The sequence below is a fragment of the Carassius auratus genome, unplaced genomic scaffold (genome assembly GCF_003368295.1).
Source record: "Carassius auratus strain Wakin unplaced genomic scaffold, ASM336829v1 scaf_tig00214494, whole genome shotgun sequence".
In the NCBI taxonomy this organism is placed as follows: domain Eukaryota; kingdom Metazoa; phylum Chordata; class Actinopteri; order Cypriniformes; family Cyprinidae; genus Carassius; species Carassius auratus.
Genome location: NW_020527679.1, coordinates 298 through 22,685, shown reverse-complemented (window position 1 = coordinate 22,685; position 22,388 = coordinate 298).

Below are 22,388 nucleotides of genomic sequence, written 5' to 3'. Positions count from 1 at the left end.
AAGCTTTTTTTTTTTTTTCATACATGTTATTTAATTTTCTAATATTGTGGTTGATAAATATTAATAGCAGAGACTACAGGGGAAAAAAAAAACATGAGCATATTTATGTGTGAGACTTTGATTTAAAATCGCAATGAATTATTCCATTTTTGGCACACTTCTTGCTCAGCCTTCTGCACACAGACACAAGGAAGTAGACAGACTGGCTAAACCGACCGTCTGCCAGCCGCCTCACGTCACAAAGGTCAGTTAATTCTCAGCACATAGAGACTGTTTCACCTAGATATCACACTATAGAGACTGTGTCTGTTCCCCGAACCAGAAAATACAAAAAACGTCCAAACTTAATAGTTAAGAGTAACAATTTAATTTAGGTTCAACAAATAAAAAAACAGATGCAATACGAATAAACAAATGATAAAGCTTGGCTTACTGAATATCAGATCCCTTTCTACGAAAACACTTTCTGTAAATAATATGATCACTGATCATAATATAGATGTGCTCTGTTTGACAGAAACCTGGCTAAAACCTGATGACTACATTATTTTAAATGAGTCCACCCCCCAAGATTACTGTTATAAACATGAGCCGGGTCTAAAAGGCAAAGGGGGAGGAGTTGCTTCAATTTATAACAATGTTTTCAGGATTTCTCTGAGAGCAGGCTTCGAGTATAACTCGTTTGAAGTAATGGTGCTTCATTTAACATTATCCAGAGAAACCAATGTTAATGATAAATCCCGTTATGTTTGTACTGGCTACTGTATACAGGCCACCAGGCCACCATACAGACTTTATTAAAGAGCTTGGTGATTTTACATCCGAGTTAGTTCTGGCTGCAGATAAAGTTTTAATAGTTGGTGATTTTAATATCCATGTTGATAATGAAAAAGATGCATTGGGATCAGCATTTATAGACATTCTGAACTCTATTGGGGTTAGACAACATGTTTCAGGACCTACTCATTGTCAAAATCATACTCTAGATTTAATACTGTCACATGGAATTGATGTTGATAGTGTTGAAATTATGCAGCCAAGTGATGATATCTCAGATCATTATTTAGTTCTGTACAGCACATTCGAACACTAAAGAGAGTAGCCCGGAAAATGGAGCGGAGCTGTAGGAAAACAAAACTAGATCCAATTTCTTTTCTTCTCTTTTAGAAGGAAACAAACAACCCCAGGTATTTATTCAATACAGTGACGAAAAATAAAGCATCAACAAGTGTTGGTTCAGTTGCTTTGACGCAATCTTTTTTGTCTAAAGTGCTATATAAATAAAGGTGACTTGACTTGGCAACTCACACATCTCATTTAACCATTTTACAAGCTGATGAAAGGGTCATGACATGGGTCAGAAGGTATCAGATGTCATAAATGTTGAACCAATCCATCAGCTCTGCGCCTATTGGTGTGTATATGGACAATACCTTTGGCTGGAAGGCCCATGTTGAAAGTGGGTGTAATCATTTAGAGCAAACACTCATGGTGAATCAGAAGGTTTTATATTATACAAGGCTGCATTACAGAGTATTTTAATATGAAGATTGTGGAGCAAGCATAAAGAATGGGGTCTGATCCATCTTTATTCTCCATACCAAGTATGAGTTCTTATCCTCTGGCAGAAGATATAGGTACCCCAATCTAAATGTAACATTTCTAAATTATAGCCCTATTTGGACCTACAGTACCTCTGCTTTTTAAGTTATCTTCCTGATGTATCCAAATTCCTTAGCATATCCAAAACCTCAGAACAACTTGATGATGTAACAGAAACTATGGACTCTCTCTTTTCTAGCACTTTAAATACAGTTGCTCCTTTACGCTTAAGGAAGATTAAGGAAAACAGTTTGACACCATGGTATAATGAGCATACTCGGACCCTAAAGAGAGCAGCCCGAAAAATGGAGCGCAGCTGGAGGAAAACAAAACTAGAGGTATTTCGTATTGCTTGGCGGGAAAGTAGCATATCCTACAGAAAAGCATTAAAAACTGCTAGATCGGATTACTTTTCTTCTCTTTTAGAAGAAAACAAACATAACCCCAGGTATTTATTCAATACAGTGGCTAAATTAACGAAAAATATAGCCTCAACAAGTATTGACATTTCCCAACACCACAACAGTAATGACTTTATGAACTACATTACTTCTAAAATCGATACTGTTAGAGATTAAATTGCAACCATTCAGCTGTCAGCTACAGTATCACATCAGACAGTGCACTATAGACCCCCTAAGGAACAGTTACACTCATTCTCTACTATAGGAGAGGAAGAATTGTATAAACTTCTTAAATCATCTAAACCAACAACATGTATGTTAGACCCTATACCATCTAAACTCCTAAAAGAGGTGCTTCCAGAAGTCATAGGTCCTCTTCTGACTATTATTAATTCCTCATTGTCATTAGGATATGTCCCCAAAACCTTCAAACTGGCTGTTATTAAGCCTCTCATAAAAAAAAAAAAAACACAACTTGACCCCAAAGAACTTGTTAATTATAGACCAATCTCGAATCTCCCTTTTCTGTCCAAGATACTAGAAAAGGTGGTATCCTCACAATTATATTCCTTCTTAGAGACAAATGGTATATGTGAGGATTTCCAGTCAGAATTTAGACCGTATCATGGTACTGAGACTGCTCTCCTTAGAGTTACAAATGATCTGCTCTTATCATCTGATCGTGGGTGTATCTCTCTATTAGTTCTATTGGATCTTAGTGCTGCGTTTGACACAATCAGTTCATAGCAGTGAATGAAGATGTATCATATCGATCACAAGTGCAGTATGGAGTACCTCAAGGCTCAGTACTAGGGCCGCTACTCTTCACGCTTTATAAGTTACCCTTGGGAGATATCATCAGGAAACATGGTGTTAGCTTTCACTGTTATGCTGATGATACTCAGCTCTATATTTCTTCACGGCCCGGTGAAACACACCGATTTGAAAATCTAATGGAATGCATAGTCGATATAAAAAATTGGATGACGAGTAATTTCTTACTGCTAAATTCAGGAAAAACAGAGGTGTTAATTATAGGGCCTAAAACTCTGCTTGTAATAACCTAGAACACTGTCTAAGACTTGATGGTTGCTCTGTCAATTCTTCGTCATCAGTTAGTAACCTAGGTGTGCTGCTCGCAATCTTTCCTTAGAAAGCCACGTTTCTAGCATTTGTAAAACTGCATTTTTCCATCTCAAAAATATATCTAAATTACGGCCTATGCTCTCAATGTCAAATGCAGAAATGTTAATCCATGCATTTTTGACTTCAAGGTTAGACTATTGTAATGCTTTAGTGGGTGGTTGTTCTGCACGCTTAGTAAACAAACTACAGCTAGTCCAAAATGCAGCAGCAAGAGTTCTTACTAGAACCAGGAAGTATGACCATATTAGCCCGGTCCTGTCCATACTGCACTGGCTCCCTATCAAACATCGTATAGATTTTAAAATATTGCTTATTACTTATAAAGCCCTGAATGGTTTAGCACCTCAGTATTTGAATGAGCTCCTTTTACATTATACTCCTCTACGTCCGCTACGTTCTCAAAACTCAGGCAATTTGATAATACCTAGAATATCAAAATCAACTGCAGGCGGCAGATCCTTTTCTTATTTGGCGCCTAAACTCTGGAATAACCTACCTAACATTGTTCGGGAGGCAGACACACTCTTGCAGTTTAAATCTAGATTAAAGACCCATCTCTTTAACCTGGCATACACATAACATACTAATGCTTTTAAAATCCAAAACCGTTAAAGGATTTTTAGGCTGCATTAATTAGGTAAACCAGAACCGGAAACACTTCACATAACACCCTATGTACTTGCTACATCATTAGAAGAATGGCATCTACGCTAATATTTGTCTGTTTCTCTCTTGTTCCGAGGTCACCGTGGCCACCAGATCCAGTCTGTATCCAGATCAGAGGGTCACTGCAGTCGCCCGGATCCAGTTTGTATCCAGACCAGATGGTGGATCAGCACCTAGAAAGGACCTCTACTGCCCTGAAAGACAGCGGAGACCAGGACAACTAGAGCCACAGATACAGATCCCCTGTAAAGACCTTGTCTCAGAGGACCACCAGGACAAGACCACAGGAAACAGATGATTCTTCTGCACAATCTGACTTTGCTGCAGCCTGGAATTGAACTACTGGTTTCGTCTGGTCAGAGGAGAACTGGCCCCCCAACTGAGCCTGGTTTCTCCCAAGGTTTTTTTCTCCATTCTGTCACCGCTGGAGTTTCGGTTCCTTGCCGCTGTCGCCTCTGGCTTGCTTAGTTGGGGTCACTTCATCTACAGCGATATCATTGACTTGATTGCAAATAAATGCACTATTTAAACTGAACAGAGATGACATTCCTGAATTCAATGATGAACTGCCTTAACTATCATTTTGCATTATTGAGACACTGTTTTCCAAATGAATGTTGTTCAGTGCTTTGACGCAATGTATATTGTTTAAAGCACTATATAAAAAATAAAGGTGAATTAAAACTTGATATAATGTTGTTTGAGGCCGGTTGTGCAATAACTTCATGATATAACGCAAATGGTTCTGTGTTGCTCGTCACTGTTTGTGAAACATGAGCAATAGATTGTTACTGTGTGATGTGCTTCAGCAGGGTTGCCAACTCTCATGCATCTGGCGTGACACTCACGCTTGGACTTAAGCGTAAGATTGATGCTGAAAGCATGAGTGTCACGCCAGATGCGTGAGAGTTGGCAACCCTGGCTTTAGTCTGACTACATATAACTTTGTTTATGTTGTTTTTTATTGTAAGTATAGATCAGCTGTATGATAAAACAATATGTCAAGTGTTATGTGTGAAGCATTTGAACTCAAGACAGATATCCCTCTGGGGACAATAAAGAAGGCTATCGCCCAAAGAGCATCATCTGCAAACCATGAAATGTAAAAATTTTAACGTTGTAGTAGGACAAAATTGTCAACAGGGCTATAGCCAGCACATCATTGGAAAGGTCTCAACATGGGGATTAACATATTTCAGTCTGAAGAGGATACATTACTCCTGCTTTGAAATATTGACCTCTGAACCTTGAACCCAGTCGATCTTTGAAGGCTTGTCATTCAGCAGACGTAAGACCAGCAGTTATAGAAAGCTCTGGGCCTTTGCTGTCATGTAGATATGGTCACCACAGTTTAACCACTGTAAGCACTGTCAAATATGGTAGTAAGCTATTTTCACCTATTTAACGATTACATTTTTTAAATTTGATGACACCAGTGTGTTCACCATCCCCCAAAAAAACAGGGTGTATCCAAAATTGTACACTTTTGACTTCTAATTATGAGAAATATACCAATATACTTTAAACTACAACTCCCATAAGAGACGCGCCACATAAACTGTCTCAAAGCATGTGCGTTATTCCGGGATGGGTGGGGGGACATGTTCGACTCCTGTCGACGGAGCACACAATACATGAGACAAATACATGAAACCGTATTTTGTTATTATTGTTATCTGTATTGTTTAAATCTATCTTCAAATACTACGTTAGACAAAAACATCAATATAACGTATATTATGTTTTTTTTTTTTTTTTTTTTTTACTTTTTTAATTCAAGAAATGTTTTACAATAGTGCAAACACACATTTCAATATTGCTAATATTTTTTATTTTTTTATTTTTTTACGTCACTTCTGGAGTGTTGTTGCTGGTGACAAAACCAATGATTATATATATATATATATATATATATATATATATATATATATATATATATATATAAATATATATATGTACATTGAAGCGATACTGCCGTTAAAGACCAGCTGATCGCTGTCCGATTGTGTGAATGAATGCCCCCATTGCATTATGGAATATAGGCTTTGAATACGTCTAGGATCATATAGTAATATTCTGTATTACAGCATACTGTAATATTTCTCCGGTAATTAGACCAAAATAATATGCAAATAAAGAAATTAATACCATGATAACATCTAAATAAATATTGATAGGTGTAGCTGTGGTGTATTTTGCCGGTTCTCCAAAGAATCGAACTCAGTCAGGGATTTTTCTCTCAGAAGAAAAGACTTTATTTTGCGCAAAACAAAGCCAGGAGCTCCTGGCAAGGAGATTCCCCGTATGCTATTTGGTTTTTCCTTTTATACATTTATATGGGGCGGTTCCACATAGTCAACAACTTTATCTTTAGTCTACACATTTCATACATCCCTAGAGGAGAGGCCTTCTGCTTGCTTTACGCAGGCCCTCAATGTATATCTGACCCTGTGTTTCTTATCAGTTTGGTACATTCCAGGGCGTAGGCAACATTCTATTAGATTTTAATAGAATAATAACTTAAAGCAAAAAATGGCTAGATTCACATTGATTATCTACTTGATTAATTAAAACCTTACTACTAAAAATCTTCCACATATTCTCCCCTTTGAGACTTAATAAGTCTCACATTTGATTATTCTTATCCAGAGTGCTACTTCATAATCCAGTCATATTAGTTACACTACCTAGTGACTAAATAAGTCACATTGTATTATCCCCAGTGACTAGATTATGAAATTCCACTCTGAGGGATTACTGGACCAAACATCTCTCTCCTAATTTGACTAGGAGCGAGTAAAAGATCCAGTCTCCCTAACCCCTCTTTAGTAAACATTGTTAAAAGCATGAATGTGCAATTGGTTCAGCACTGGCCGGTGGTTATCACAGTTATGTATAAAAGACATACAAATACATACATCACATCACACATTGAATATCACAAGATTATAAGAGTTGATCTTCAGCTTAGATATCTTATGTATCATAGAGAGCCTTTTCGGTTACCTTCAAAAATCTATTTCCCATCATTTTGACATCTTTGAATTTAATTTGCTTAACTGTGGCTTTGACTTGTGACTTCAATATAGGAAGTATACATTAAAATAGTAAATCTCCTGTCAATGATGCAATTCCTAAAAACTTTCCCAATTTAGTTATAAACTATGCTCCCCATGCTCCTAGCTGTAAATCAAACCAGTCTTACATTTTATTATCTTTTCCAACAGTTTCTTTATCTACCCTTCTTAGCCTTTTCAATTTGATCCGTACTTCATTAAATGCTCCTTCTTGAGCAGTATTATTTGGTATATAAATACAGCATTGTCCCCCAAACATAACACATACTTTTCCTTCTTCAATTCACAAATAATCTTGAGCTTTTCTATTTTGCTCCTTTCATTCTATTTGTTGCATCCAATTGCTCTATTCTCCCTTCTATCCTTCCTACATCCATATTCCCTTCTCATAACCTTCAAGTTCTTCATCTACCATTACTTGACATTCTTTTTCCACTTTTTCTTTTCTATTTGTTGGCTCATATCTGCACCCAAGTATTTTGATCTCAATAGCAGTCCCATCATTCTCTCATTCCATCTTCACCAGGGAGACTCTTTGCGAGTCGTTGCAATGGTCTTTCCCTCGTTGGCAAGGGCGGGTCGTTACTAGCACGCCCTTCATCCCTCACTTCATGTTGGTGGAGTTGTTGAAGCTGGTTGGATTATTTTAAGGTTAGAGATGTGAACTCAGGGGTCACTCTGTAACCATTTTGCTGATTAATGCCAGGCTCTCTTGAGATCATAACTGCACCCTCACTGGTTCTCTCTGATGGGGCGAAGCATTCCTTGGTCTTACTGGAACTGCTGTCACCTGTAAATGGAAAACTTAAGAGTTTTTTGTTAGTGTTATCAAGCATGCTAATTTGCTCATCTTGCTAGTCGTCCTTCTTGGTGTGACCTGTGGAAATGTAATGTGGGTTGAGGGCTGTCCTGGCCCCTTTTTGAGTTTTCAATTTCAATTTACAATTCCAGTGCTGTCTTTACTATTTTTAATTCATTTCAATTTTATTCTCAACAATTTGCTTATTTAGTTATCTCTTTGTTTTGTAAACTGAGTTCCACTAGATTAATGGATAATTTATCTAAGCCTATGTTGCTCAGTAGCATAGGCCTTTTGACCTGGAAAACACTCAACCCACTTTATGTTAACATTTAGAAAGACAATATTTTATCCTTTTGACACAAAATCAGCTCCCTAATGTTATGCTGAAAAGAAAGTTAGATGTGGGTGGACAGAGCAAGCTTGCTTTGCTCTGCTTTGCCTTCCCATGTTATACGCTGCGCATGTGTGGCACTGTTTTTCTTTCTGCCACAACAAAGACCTAGGTACTGACCAGGAAACTTAACCAAATTCATCCATGGTCATTATTTTTCTGGGCATAAGTTTGCCCTGTGGGCCCACATTCATATTTGTATACAGCTGTTTGGGCAAATTGATTGAATTGCCTCAGTGTCTCGTCAGACACTCTCTTTCATGCCATACAACACCATCATTCATACTTTTTCACACACTTTCACTCCCCCTTTTTTTTTTTTTTCTTTTTGCCAAAAACTTTTATTTTCTTCTCCTTTTTTCAAAATCTCATAGATGAATTTGTTTAGAATATTAGGCCTAGGCATTGGGCATTTGAGAGAGCCAATTATCATTTCTCAAATGTCATGTGTTTGTCTAATTTAAAGTTTAGTCAAATACTTTTTGTTATTGCTCATGAGCAACTCTGAGAAGAGGATTGGAGATCTCCGTAAATCTTGGATCCATGGTCATCAACATTTCCATCTTGTTATCCCCAGTGATGACAGCATATTTGATTTCATGATTTTGGATCTTTTGAATAATTTTTTATTCATTATTATTTTATTCAGTTTTACCTTAGAAAATTACCTTTAAACAAAATGGAGTGACCAATATTTCTATTTTTTCAACCATATATATTTTTCTATTGTTCATCAAGATACCCTTTTTTTAAAATGTATTTATTTATTCTCTTTTCCCAAAGCACTCAGCATTGTTGTCAAATATTCAGTTGTGCTTTCCCCCTAGTTGGTTAATGAAACAGCCTTACTATGCTAAATCCAGCTCCATGTTTATCTGATTGGTGAGTCAAGTACTCACTTCTGTCTGTCAGAATATATATATATATTTTTTTTCTTTAAAATATAAGATTGGACTGGAACCTATTGAAAAGCAGATTGAGAGAGTTAGTTAAAACACAGAATTTAAAGAAATGCTGTGAGACCAGTGAATAATCAAGATTAAAACATAGTAAATAAGATAATGAAATAAAATAATTAACATTTGAAGCAGTCTCTATAGTGTTCATTGAATATGCAGGACCTGTGCACTGAAGGCATGGAAGTCCTTCTGATGACATCATCAGCCTGGGCTGTTCTACTGGGTCGTCAGTCTGTGATGGCACTCAAAGACCTGATGTTGTGGTGTACGGTCTCTGTTGTTCCTCTGCTTCTTCTCAGTCTGGCTTCTGGTTGCTTTCTGCCAGAGTTTGGCATTTCATAATGTTCTTTTCACCCTCAGGAAAAGTCTCAAGTGAAAGATTCACCTTTTCCTGCTTAAATTCAGGCTTTCTCCTTTCTGAAGTGTGTTCTTCTCTTTCAGGAGGGTATAGCGTCCATTAGCCCCTCCCTCTTCTTCTCTCTGCTGCTGTGTTTGCTGCTTTGCCACTTCTCCAGTTCATTGCTTTCCTTTGTAAAGGCACTGTTCCAGAAATCATCTGAAAGTTTAACACTCAGAGACTGCATTAATCAAATGTACCTATGTAACTTCTGACCAAATTGTTTCTGAGCAGTCAGCTCTTTTTCAAATTTTATATACTTTTAATCCTCCTCTTTCAGTGGTCCCTTAATAAAAACAAAATCATCTGGTTGAAAACAGCAGTTCTCTTATTCTTTGTTAGTTAAGCAAGTTCTTCATTGCAGAAAAATAGCAAGCATTTTTTCTTCTTTGCAAACTGCAGAAATCAGCTACCTTTATTATCTAAGTATACTGCAATAAAATAAAATAAACCCTTTTATAACAGCATGACATGCGTATGGTAAAAAAAGACTTCAATTATCATTTTTCTTCTATATTTGCATACATGATTCAGCATAATCTGGTATTGGTGAATTAATGTTTCCTAACCAACATAAAATAATTCCTATTATTGTAAATAAAATAATTAAATTAAATTATTTAAGCAACTAGTTCCCTTCCTATTATAAAATGCATATGGCTTTTGTATCAAAATGTCTATTAACTTGGTCACCCAATCTTGCTTTCATTCCACATTGCACAAGTTATTTATTTTATTTTTTACATTTAAACAAGCCCAATCTCTGAAACTCTGTAATGGATTAATTTTCATACTGTGTCCCAGGGATAACAAGATATAAATTTTAGATGTCTTCACATATTAGGTATAAAGTTTTAAGCACGTGCATCTTTTAAATTAATTAATCTATTAATATAAGTTATTAAATAATAAATGCATATCTTATTTTAATTAATTTATTATTATTTCTATATTCCACCATATCTGCCATCTCTATATTAGTCCATTTCTTGGAACATTTGTATTTATTTTTCTCTAAAACAACCTTCATACAGTTAACTTTATTGTTTTAGGGCTCCTGCACTTATCCTTTCTGGGTTGCCTCTGTGTTTTCACAGCTGGCTTATTTTCCTCATCCATGTCTAACTGCCCTTCTAACTCTAGTTCTCCTGTTACCTCCATGCTAAAGGCAGATAAGGAGGGGGCTCTGCATATATCTTTTCTTTTCTCATGTTATCTTTCTCTGCCTCCTTCAGGACTTTCCTAGCCTGTTTTATACTCTTCAACATATCTTCACCTTCTTTTTTAAACAGCGCAAGTACTTCTTTCTCTTTTTCCCTTTTTGTTTCTCTTTTTTCTTTTTTTCATATTGATGCTTTTAATTTTATAGTTTTTTATCAGAGTTTCCATTTCCTCACACAATGCCACATCAAATGTCCCTTCCTTTGGCCATTTTGTCGTCATATTTTTTGTTCTCTTCTGCCATTTTTTTGAGATTTTGTTTATTTGCTCTTTACACAGTGGATTTTTTAATCCAATGATTTCCACTGGTGTGGCTGCCATATCTTTATTTATATTATTACCACCAAAAATCAACTTTTTAGTTTTATATAGTAACTTGGTTACAATCTCTTCTTTTCCTCTCACTGAATTTAACTATTTTTTAACCATTTCCCCCTATTTTTTATTCTTTATTATGTATCATACCTTTTTGAATTTAGTTTTTATTGTCTCATGCGTTTACACTTTTTTAATTTTTATTATTATTTAACTGTCTATTGTATTTACTCTATTTTATTATCACTTTTTAGATAACTATTTCTAACAATAATTCTTTATTTTTATTTTTACTTCTCTTTCCTTTTTTTTTTTTGTCCACCCATGTATTAAAACTTTAATGTGGAAACTTCCTCCCTTGCTCTCACTCCCACTGTACTGGGCTCAGAAATTTTTCTCCCCTTTCACACAGACATCCAAAATGCAAAAATCCATTATAGATTTTGGTTCAAACTTTATTGATACTATTTTCCTAAACTCATTCACACTTTCTGCACTCTTTATTGAGCCAGAGGGCTTATTCTCGCATACTTTTCCCCTTGATCTAAGGGATAATCAGTCATTAATTGTCCTTTTATTATCAAGGCTTGTCATACATTAATCCCTCTCAAGTGGATACCCGTTGCGTCCAACTCCACCCAGCCACCCTGAAGTGACAGTCCAAGAATGGTGCGCAACTTTTACCCACCCAACACAGAATTTATTTGTTCACACATTCATTTCGTCCGGACACAAATACATCCACACAACAAAACACAGCTCACCTAGAGCTCCTTAAGGGCCCACCTATTTCTGTCCTTCGAGAATTTCACTTATACTTTCTCAAAGCGGTATCCGTGGGACTTTTCCTCGCGATTCCTTAACTAATCTGCTTATCCGTTTATCACTGCCCTTTCCTAGGTCACAGCTATCCAATAAACACAGACCATTGCATACAATGTCTTTCTGCCTACACCATTTTTGTTTTAAATCAAGGTTACCTTCCAAGGCTTTCCTATTAATAACCCAAATATGTGCATGCAGTTATTTCTTCTGGAGTAAAACCCCTTTTTCAATTTAGATATCCTATTATTTTTCTAAATTTGGAAGAGCAGATTTTAAGTGTCCTTACCACTCAGAACTGACCAGTCAACAACACACACTAATTATATAAGCAAAAATGCTTACCTTATTCTATGGTGGCCACCACTGTGTGTGTGTGTTGCTCATCAGTCAGCTCAAAAGCAGTCGTCCACTCTGCTCCTTTCCAGTCCCATCTGGGGTGCCAAATATGTGGTGTATTTTGCCGGTTCTCCAAAGAATCGAACTCAGTCAGGGATTTTTCTCTCAGAAGAAAAGACTTTATTTTGCGCAAAACAAAGCCAGGAGCTCCTGGCAAGGAGATTCCCCGTATGCTATTTGGTTTTTCCTTTTATACATTTATATGGGGCGGTTCCACATAGTCAACAACTTTATCTTTAGTCTACACATTTCATACATCCCTAGAGGAGAGGCCTTCTGCTTGCTTTACGCAGGCCCTCAATGTATATCTGACCCTGTGTTTCTTATCAGTTTGGTACATTCCAGGGCGTAGGCAACATTCTATTAGATTTTAATAGAATAATAACTTAAAGCAAAAAATGGCTAGATTCACATTGATTATCTACTTGATTAATTAAAACCTTACTACTAAAAATCTTCCACATAGCGTTATAGTTTTAAGAATATAAATAAACAACATATAGATTGAAATAATAACATTTAAAGTGTAAAAAAAATATATTGTCTTCTGCTTTTTACCCATCCGGGGGTAGACTTGCACACACACATTCAGTGTGTCAAAGTAAATGGAAAAGGCCACTAGTGCAGCAGCCTTTAGAAACTTTCCTGAATTAAAAACCATGCTTTCACATTTTTAGAGGCTTCTGGTCCCTCTTAAAATCTGGTCCTGGTAAGCCTGTTCATTTATCCACCCCTGCCTACCTCAGCTACCCTTTATACAGAAAATGTATGATTTAGCTGGTGGAATCAACTGTCTCTTCATGGTGTCAGTTAATATGAATGAAAACATGTCCCACCTTCCTACAAATTTTGGTGCATCATATTGCAATATATCATTTGATGTGTTGAAGAATATTTCAGCTAAATGGCTAACCCACAAGGTGAATGCAAAGACATAAACAGAAATATAGTAACACTTTGATTTATTTGAACACAGCTTTTAACACGAATCAGTAATAAAGAAAAAAGAGCATGACAGCATGTTAGGGTGGAAACAATTGAAATTGTTTCTAGAGCAAAGTACTGAGCCATTTATCTAGAGCAAAGTACTGAAAAATGTATTTAATCTGGAATTACGAACTTGCTAGAAATTTCCCTGAGGAAATCTGACAAGCCCTAGATCACCAGGGGGTTGTCTCCACAGAGACAAAGGAACTTTTCCCTCCGCTTCAGATCGCGGACGTTCATTGGCTGTTAACGCGAAAAGAGACGGGGACCATCTCAAGCCATAAGAACGACCGAACAAGGTCCGCCCTCTCTCTTCCTCTCTTCTTACGCTGACTCCCTTCCCTCCTGCATTGACCAACGTTGCTTCATAGCGCAAGCCCCCCTCAGCACAGGGGCTGAGAGAAAAAGCCATTGTAATGGCTCCTTTGGAAGCTTTCGTTTTTGTTGTTTCTTTTCTTTTCTTTACTAAGTTTATTCAACTATTCGCCTCTCCACGCAAGGAAGACGAATTCTGGAACATTGTTTGTTGAACCTTTCAAATACCGCGCGAGGACAGAACAAAAGACCACGTGCTACAGCGTGCGCCGGTCTCCAGCACGCGCACGCCGGTTTCAAAAGATCCAGCGCGCCCCGATGTCCAGCTCACGCACATTGGACACTTTGCAAGTATCACTTTCTCTATGGAGATTTAAATGCTGCTTTAAATTGTTGATGTGATCTGATCGTTGTTGGCTTCCAAAAGTTACTGACTATGATTTCCATGCCTGAGCTCCTTATGTGACCTCATTCTATTTTCTCTCTCTCTCTCTCTCTCTCTCTCTCTCTCTCTCTTTTATTTAGATTCCGTTATGTCTTGTATAAAGCTAACTGTTTGTATTGTCGTACGCATATTTACTCTGTGTGATTTGTAGTTTGATGTATTACTAGTTTAATTATTAAAAACCCATATACTGACGATTGGCTTGGACTCCACCCCACTTACATTACGAGTCACTGAGATGCCTGATCTATAGCTACAAGCTCTAAATTTAGAAACTAAATTTATCATAAGGATAGGATAATGTTTTCATGGCCAGAGAATATTTTTCCTTGAATTATAAGGCGTGATAACTTTATTGAAAATTGATAGGTCAACAGTGGTTTGCTGGACAAACCGCTGTTTGATTTGCAGTAATTTACAGTAAGAGCTATCACAACAATTGATATGAAGAATGGAATATTGACATATTAATGAGTAAATTACAATGCCCTGTGATTATTTATTGGTATAGGCAATTGAGCTATTTTTCATAATCAATCAAATTTAATGTAACTGTCATCTGAGATATAAATTAATCATATTCCTGATTAATTATTCAAATTCCCTATATATCATTTGAGTTAATTATTCTGTAAAACTCAATGTTGTAACATTTTAGTGGAGGAACGCGGGCATCTCAAACTTCGTTTTGTGAGCAATCAATCTGTGTATATGGTTTTTAATAATTTCTGCACGTGCGCTATGAAATTATGTAATGTTACTTGTGAGATAAGTCGCAAGACGCGAACTCACTCAACTGACTGAGGCAAAAGCTGGTCAGTCAGCGCGCTAGGTATTTGTAGAAACTTAACAGTATAGTCACTGTTATTTTTAATTAAAGTAAACTGCAGTATAATGTTAAAAGTATCCTGTTAAGAAAGACCAAAATCTTTTTACAGTGAGAACATTTTAATATGAATAATTAAAAGATAAAGAAATATTTTAATAGTTGCAACATGTAAATCTGAACCTGAGCGATGTTCCTCTGATTCAGTTAAAAAGGCCTTGCTTATTAAATATCGTTATTGAATTCGTGGTAAACCACATGATATTCAAAAAAATAAACAATAAAAACTCCTGGTCTAAAATTGGCTTAGCTACCCGATTTTTTAATCTAAAACATTTAAATCATAAGTGCTATTTTGATAAATGTTTATTGGAGTCAACAGTTGGAAAATTCCTGTTTTTATTACAGTTGTGTTTTGGAAGTGAACGGATCCTTCCCTCAACCTATGTTAATATAGCACCTCAGAGATTAAAACCTTTGGTTTGTTAATTGTGATTTTTGATGCAGAAAATCAGCCTGACAAACGATCAGATAATTTGTAAGTAATATTGAAATTGTAATTTCTCTATCTAAACACCAGAGGGAACGTGTGGGTTAGAAATTTCAGGGTACGCCCTGCTTTCTGATTCCAGCTTGCATGAGTGCAAAGCTGCCAACCTGTGGCCATTTCAGATAATGCGCTCTGATTGCTAATTTATAATCCCCTGTGATGTATTTGAATTAGATGTTTAAATTCTCAATAATTATTTGCATTTACAGCTTTGCTCGTGCGAATATTATTACAGGGAAACAAAAGAATGTTCCCTGCCTTTGACTGTTTACATTTACTTTGAGTTTGGTTCAAACATGATTTGAATTAAAATTTAATTGTTTAATAGTGGAAATCTAGATGTTTCAGGTCAACCACTGATTGACCCACTTAGAAGGTAAGCCATCTAGTGGCAGTCTCCTGTTAAATCGACTAACAGACCTCTGTCTTTTCCATTCTGTTTTGAATTGCATGTCCACTTTTACCCTTTTTGATTAATCTCACCCTGTTTGATTAATTTCATAATTATTAATGATAACTTACAAGCTATCATGGGTTATTATAGGATATTATTCAGATTTTCCTTTTAATTCTTACATGCTTATTTTAAATTTTGATTTTAAACCAGTTTTGAATTGTTAATTTGAATTAAGTTTTCTGCTCAGCAGGTTAAAGACAGAGAAGCAGTACTTCCCCCCCTTGTGGTGAAAACCAGCTACTCCTTCTCCCTTGTTTCATTCCTGTCTTTTAATTTGATGTTTATTATTTTTCTTCTCTCTTTTGACTTAGGCCATTTTGATAATTACCATTATTATCATAATTCCTTTGTTTTGTTTTATTATTATTATGTAAAGCTGTTACCTTTCCTCTCTACATATATATTTACTCAATTGATGTTAAACAAACCAAACCTTAATTAACTTTAAGTTTCCTTTGTTCATCCTTTGTGTATTTGATTGTAGAACTCCCTCGGTGATTGGACAGTCATCTCAGGTTTCCAGTGAGCAAGGCTGCCCGACCGGTTTTACCGATACTGGCTGCGAGTGAAACTCGGTTCCTCTTGTCTCAAGAGACATCAGCAATTTTGGCACTCCAAAGGTTGTGCTAAAAGTCACAAGCCGTTCGAGACGGCGCCACGCCAGAGTAACAGAGGACCGGGGACACTGCGGTTGAGTGTTTGGGGAGCATCGGAGAGGTTGACCAAGCCACTGGTTCCCACCTGAATGACTTCAATTCAACCAGGTGAACCAAAAGTGATAAAACCTAACCACTTATTATAAGCCACAGAATATTAGATATTCCCCCGGATATATTTTAAGTTTTTGACCCTTTTGCTTCTTTAAGCCACACCATATCTCTAGGTTTCCTACCCAGATAGCCCACTTCCTTGTTGGCCCTATCTTAAAACCTAGCAGTAGGCTTCGGCCTCCTCATTCACACTAACACATTGTGTTTCTATTGTTTTCATCTCATTTCAAGTGTTGTGTTTCACTTTGATCTTTTTCTACCCTCTGTTCTGTTGTGATTTGTTTCTTTCATTTCACATAGAGACAGTAACCTGGGAGCCACCAACAAAGTTAAATAGTAGAGCGACCACCAGCAGCCGGTGTCATCACACGACCCGCTAGGCTACTGCCTGTCAAATCTCCATTTCAGGTCCTTCGTTGACCCAAGTTAATTGGCTACTTAACTGTCTGACTGTTTGCATCAGTCAGCCCCAAAATTCTCATAAACGGCACAGCCCGTATGAATATAGCTCGTTAAACGTAGAACGAACTTGCATTGGTCTTTTTGTGTGTGTGTGCTGTGCTTCTCTCACCGACAGAGAACCAGGATGTTCCAGGCATCCAGTCCAGCAGTCCACGGGGGTCACCTCTCGACATGGTTGAAAGCAGTGATGACCCCCTTCCTGCCCAAGGACGCCAGTAACCTGCAGCACCCAGAGCAACTAGACACCGAGCTAGATGAACTGATGGCACGCGATCCAAACCAAAGCGACTACTACAGAGAACTCACCAGGATCTTCGGAAGCCTAGTTCACATTCTAGTTGCCCAGGCATGGCTCAGTGAACGGAGCAACATCGCGGAGGAGGCCTGGAAGGACCAGGCCCCAACCCAGGGTCATCTTGATCAGCTCCTCCTCGAGACCCAGAACCAGCGCGAGAAAGAGGACCACACAGATCCAGTGCTACAGAAAGGAGTTGAAAGACTTCACAATGCCCTGCAAGATCTTCGCCTCGACACAGGTCAAAAAGAACAGCTGGAGAGAGAAGCCAGAAAAGAACTCAAAAAAAAAAAAACTCCAGCAAGGTGGCGCTCTCCTAAAAAGAGCAGAGACTGAACTGAAAGAAAGAGACTATAAAACCTGGGCCTGCAAAACACACTTGCAAGCGGCCCGAGCTAAATTCAACAAGCTTACTCTGCAGAGAGATGAGCTCCAAGATGAACTTGACACTGTTCACACCGAACTGAGACAATCTCACAGATTACAGAGTGGCTGGATCGGAGAAATGCACACCACAAAATTTCTCCCGGGCCGCCACTCCAACCCTTTCAGCCAAGAACCCAGAGCTGGAAAAGGGGGTGTAAGCCCACTTCTAAAGAAATCACCAGCCAGCTTACAAGAACATCTGTCAACAACGGAGGGGACAGAACCCTTCCAGAGAATGCATGTCACTAAACCCTGCACTGCTCACAGAGAACTTCACAAGCTAGCCAGAAGCATCTCTACATTCAATCCAGATCCTGCAGGAGGACATGACGTTCATGCTTCTTTACAAGCCATTGACTTTCATTTGCAAACTGTCGCCAACGTGACAGATGTGAACACATTGTACCTGTTAAAAATCACGTCCAGCCGTGATGTGCATTGCTTTCTGGATCGTCAACTAGAGACTGTCAAAGCGTACTACCAGCAACTGCTACAGATTTTGATTCTTGAATTCTCTGATCCAAACTCAGACCATGGGCTCCTTATTGCTATGGACCTCAAACAGGGCCGATTTGAAAACCCACAGACTTTCTGTAGTCAGCTAAGAAACACCTACTTCGGAGCATGCAACGAACCAGGTATGGAACAGGATTTCAACTTAAAAACTCTGTTCCTCCTAAACCTACATGCCAGTTGGAGTTTTCATCTCAGAGTCCTAGCGTGTCCCCGTAACAGGACTACACAAGAGTTACGGAACCTAGCCCACAAAGCTTGCACCAAGCAAAAGACTATTTGTGAAAAGACTGTAAAAAACCCCAAAGTCTCTGTCTCTGAGCACTGCTTGGAGTTAACCCTAGATGGCGCCCTACAACACCACAGTCACAGATATTTTTACAGAGAGTCAATACCGTTCCAAGCCTGCAGAGGGCAACACAGTGCAGCCACGTCTGAGACAGCAGAGATCCTGAGGGTGCTGAAAGATCTTCTTCACATGAAAACTCGCAAGGAAGATGAGCCAAGCACCCAGAACACTGCCCGTCATCTACAGACCACAGAGCTAACTGTTACAGCACAAAGTGACAACAACACCCAAGCTCCACAGTCAACAGCTTCACACCCTGAACGAGACAGCACAGGTCCTCACACCAGGTACCACAAACACAAGGTACCAGAAAATGCTGTTTTGACTACCTGCCTTCGCAGCGAGCTACACAAGACCTGTCCTCACCACCCACCGATCGTCACACCTGCCCTGATGCCAACATTCCTGGGCAGCCTTGTCAAAAAGGGGGTGGGCCGAAAAGGAGTCAACAGGAAAGACCTGATCGACACAGGATCAAACCTGACGGTGATCTCATCTCACCTTTTCAAAAGACTCCAATTTGAAGCTAAGAGACAAGATCGAACTCTTACACCTCAAACTTATGAACTGAATGTACAGGTGTACAAACAGGATGACATCCAGTTTGAACAGGGTGTTTCCATTCACCTGACAATCGTTCCGATGAGTCTAATACATCCCATGTATGTCCCACCAATGAACACTCATACATTGCTCATCAACAAAGACCTGCTAGAACACTTTGAACCTTTTCTGAACTTCAAACAGCTAAAAGACTTTGCTCAAGTGCGAGAACCTTTTTCTCTCCAGCTACACAGGTTGCTAGAGCCAGACTGTCAGGTCGCAGAGGTCACGGGAACTCCCACAGAGCCAGACGGTCAGGTCACAGAGGTCACGGGAACCCCAGCAGCCAGCCATGAGTACAACGCCCTAACGACCGGCCCAAGTTCAAGCCTCTGTACCTTAGTCAACAAACAGGGTACGGTGGTTCCAGCTTACACCAAAGGGGTCGCTGTTTGGCTCAACCTGCAATGTGGTCAAACCTTACACCACACGCTGGGTTTCTTCCAATCCTCACCTGAATGTGTGGAACTCGGACTCTCACTTGCAAACAACAAGCATGTCAAACACCAACACCTGTTCCAGCAATGTGATAACATCACAAAAACACACAATGTGATCGTGTACTGGAAGAAGGTAAAAGGACACTCGAAGTTACCAAGTCTAGACGAGGACTTTAAAGATCACACTGACACCCTTGCCAAAACTGGCACACTAAACAACATTCTGTGGTCACTCCCAACCCACCCACCCACATTCGAGGTTGAAGTGATTACACACAGCATAAGAACTTTACTAGCTAAACTGCCTACCTCAGAATCGCTTACGCTGGCTCCGTTGTCTACACAGACCAACACAGCGGACATGCAGGCTTCTGAAACCTCGATAATGACTTTGCTTTACCACCTCTCAGACCCCTCCATCCACCCTGGCAACCAGTCTACAGTCACTGACAAACCAAAACCCCAAACCACTGCATGATACACAAACAATGCTGCGTGCACAGAACAATATTGTGGGTTGTGCACCGTCTGACATCACAATGCCAGGGCTTGTAATGCCACGGAGCAAAAGGGGGATAATGCCAATATATTTCCATGACGCAGCATGTGCTGCACCACGCAGCACCAGAGCCACTGACAAAACACTGAAGCAAGCGTCATGCCAGCAGCAGATGTGGCAAAACATGGGCGAGGGCGAGCTAAACCCAGTCGCCGCCCACGAAGCAAAGAGACTGTCCTGTCCAACCAAAGACAGGCCTTGTTTGTTTCTTTCTCCCCTTTCTCTCTCTCTCTCCCTATTATCTGTACCAGGATGCTGCTGTGGTTTGCCGTGCCGTGCTGTCAGCCAAAGAGAGGACAGCTGCCACCGAGAAAACCGCTGAGACTCCTGACTACCGATGACAGGGCACACTACCCCAGCACTGTAACCGAATACAGCTGTACAAGGTTCCGATGGAGAGAGGACTCCCTCACTCACACTGAGGCCCGATGTAAAACACATGTTCAGCCAACATGAGAAAGTGACTGTTACACAAATGGAGTTAAGTGGACACCACCACCGCTCCAAACAGTTCCCGGGAGCTTTGCTTAGAGCCGCTGCTGCCGCCAGAATGTTTAACATTGTTATGTCCAGTGTCAATGCAGTGAACCAGACCGTAAACTCCTTGAAACCACTGTTTACTGTCTTCCCAGAAGGACTTTACCCAGACTCAGCTGTTTACAGCGTTAACAACAGACATGCTGTGGGAGGTTAGCTCCTCCAATGACAGCCTAACCACGAGTAAAACCCACCGTACATGATTACCCTTAAGCCTTGTGTTAACTGTGCCGTCTTACGCCATCACCATGCCAGCTGACCTTGCAACAAATACACCTGGCCAACTCTCTGGATAGCGCCTTCCTACGGCACATCAACCCCAAACAGAGAGAACGTGAACGTTGCTCCTGAACCAACCCATCAACGAAGTCAAGCCAAGTCTACAGACCTAAAGACATTGTCAGTGTCAGGATGTGGAAAAGCAACACCCACACCAAAACACACATTCCAAATGTGGTGGCCTACCACGACAGCGACACACAGCTGTACCTGGCCCCAAACATGCACATGTGTGCTTTGTCCAAAGACATTCATTATCTCTGCCTTAGCAAACCCTTCCTCAGACACAACTCTGAAGGAATCTGCGAGCTGCAACCCTGGGTCAGCGATACGCGCTGCCCTGCGACAAGCCTCGTACACAAGTCACAGAAACGCAAGCAGAGATTGTGGGTAACAGATGGCTCGTCAACACTCCTGTGCGCTCAGCTACGCTGACCTACGACCAGCATGACACCGCCACCCGTGCCAACCTGCTTGACCAAGTACTGAAAGGTACCACCCAACACATTGACATTACTCCTGTCGACACAGCCCTCCAAGCACTGTCTCGACAGCCCATTCTGAACCAGTCATCTGCGGTCCGAGCCTGGACTGCTCCCGACACTGCACGGTGCATCTCCACCGTCATTGGTCCCGCCCTGACTCTTGGCGTGACCTTCATCCTATACAGGATACTCAACGAGATGCAAACCTCTACAGCCAAACTCACGACAACTGTGGCTGGAGGTCTCCGATGGAATCCCCGGAAAAGGGACGCCAAGTCAAAGACAACACCGAACCTCATCAAAGCTGAATCCTCAGCTTCAGGAACCACCTGCCATCATGACCCACCTGCTACATGACCATCACGATTCACCTGTCATCTGCCCATCCTGATGATTGCCGTCCGATGATGTCCACACAGGACTTCATCTGACGTAAAGGGGGAGGTGTAACAGATATGCAGATCATCGATTCATGGGTTAAATTCAGGCATAAAAAAATGAAACCCATTTTGCACTAATTGCCTGGCCTGGCGCCAGCCTGGCTGGACTTAAATTAATTTACGATACCCATGCGAGCCTCAAAGGAGAACTTAAACCAACCAACATTCCAACATACACAAAGGAAACCTTTCGTAAAGTTCCTTACTTTCTGTAAGTCCTTATTAATATGTATTTTTAATGTTTGTGTATTGCATAAAATGGTTAATCCTGTGTAAATGGTTAAAGTGCTGACTTATAAGTGGAAATGTTCTCCTCACCTAACTCTTTCTCAAAGAGCCATGTGTCTGTAACCCCCACTTTTGCAGGTCGTAAAACTTTACGACCACCTGGACAACAGGACAGGAGAGAAGCCAAATCACTGGTTCTTTTCCCCAATGCATTCTATGGA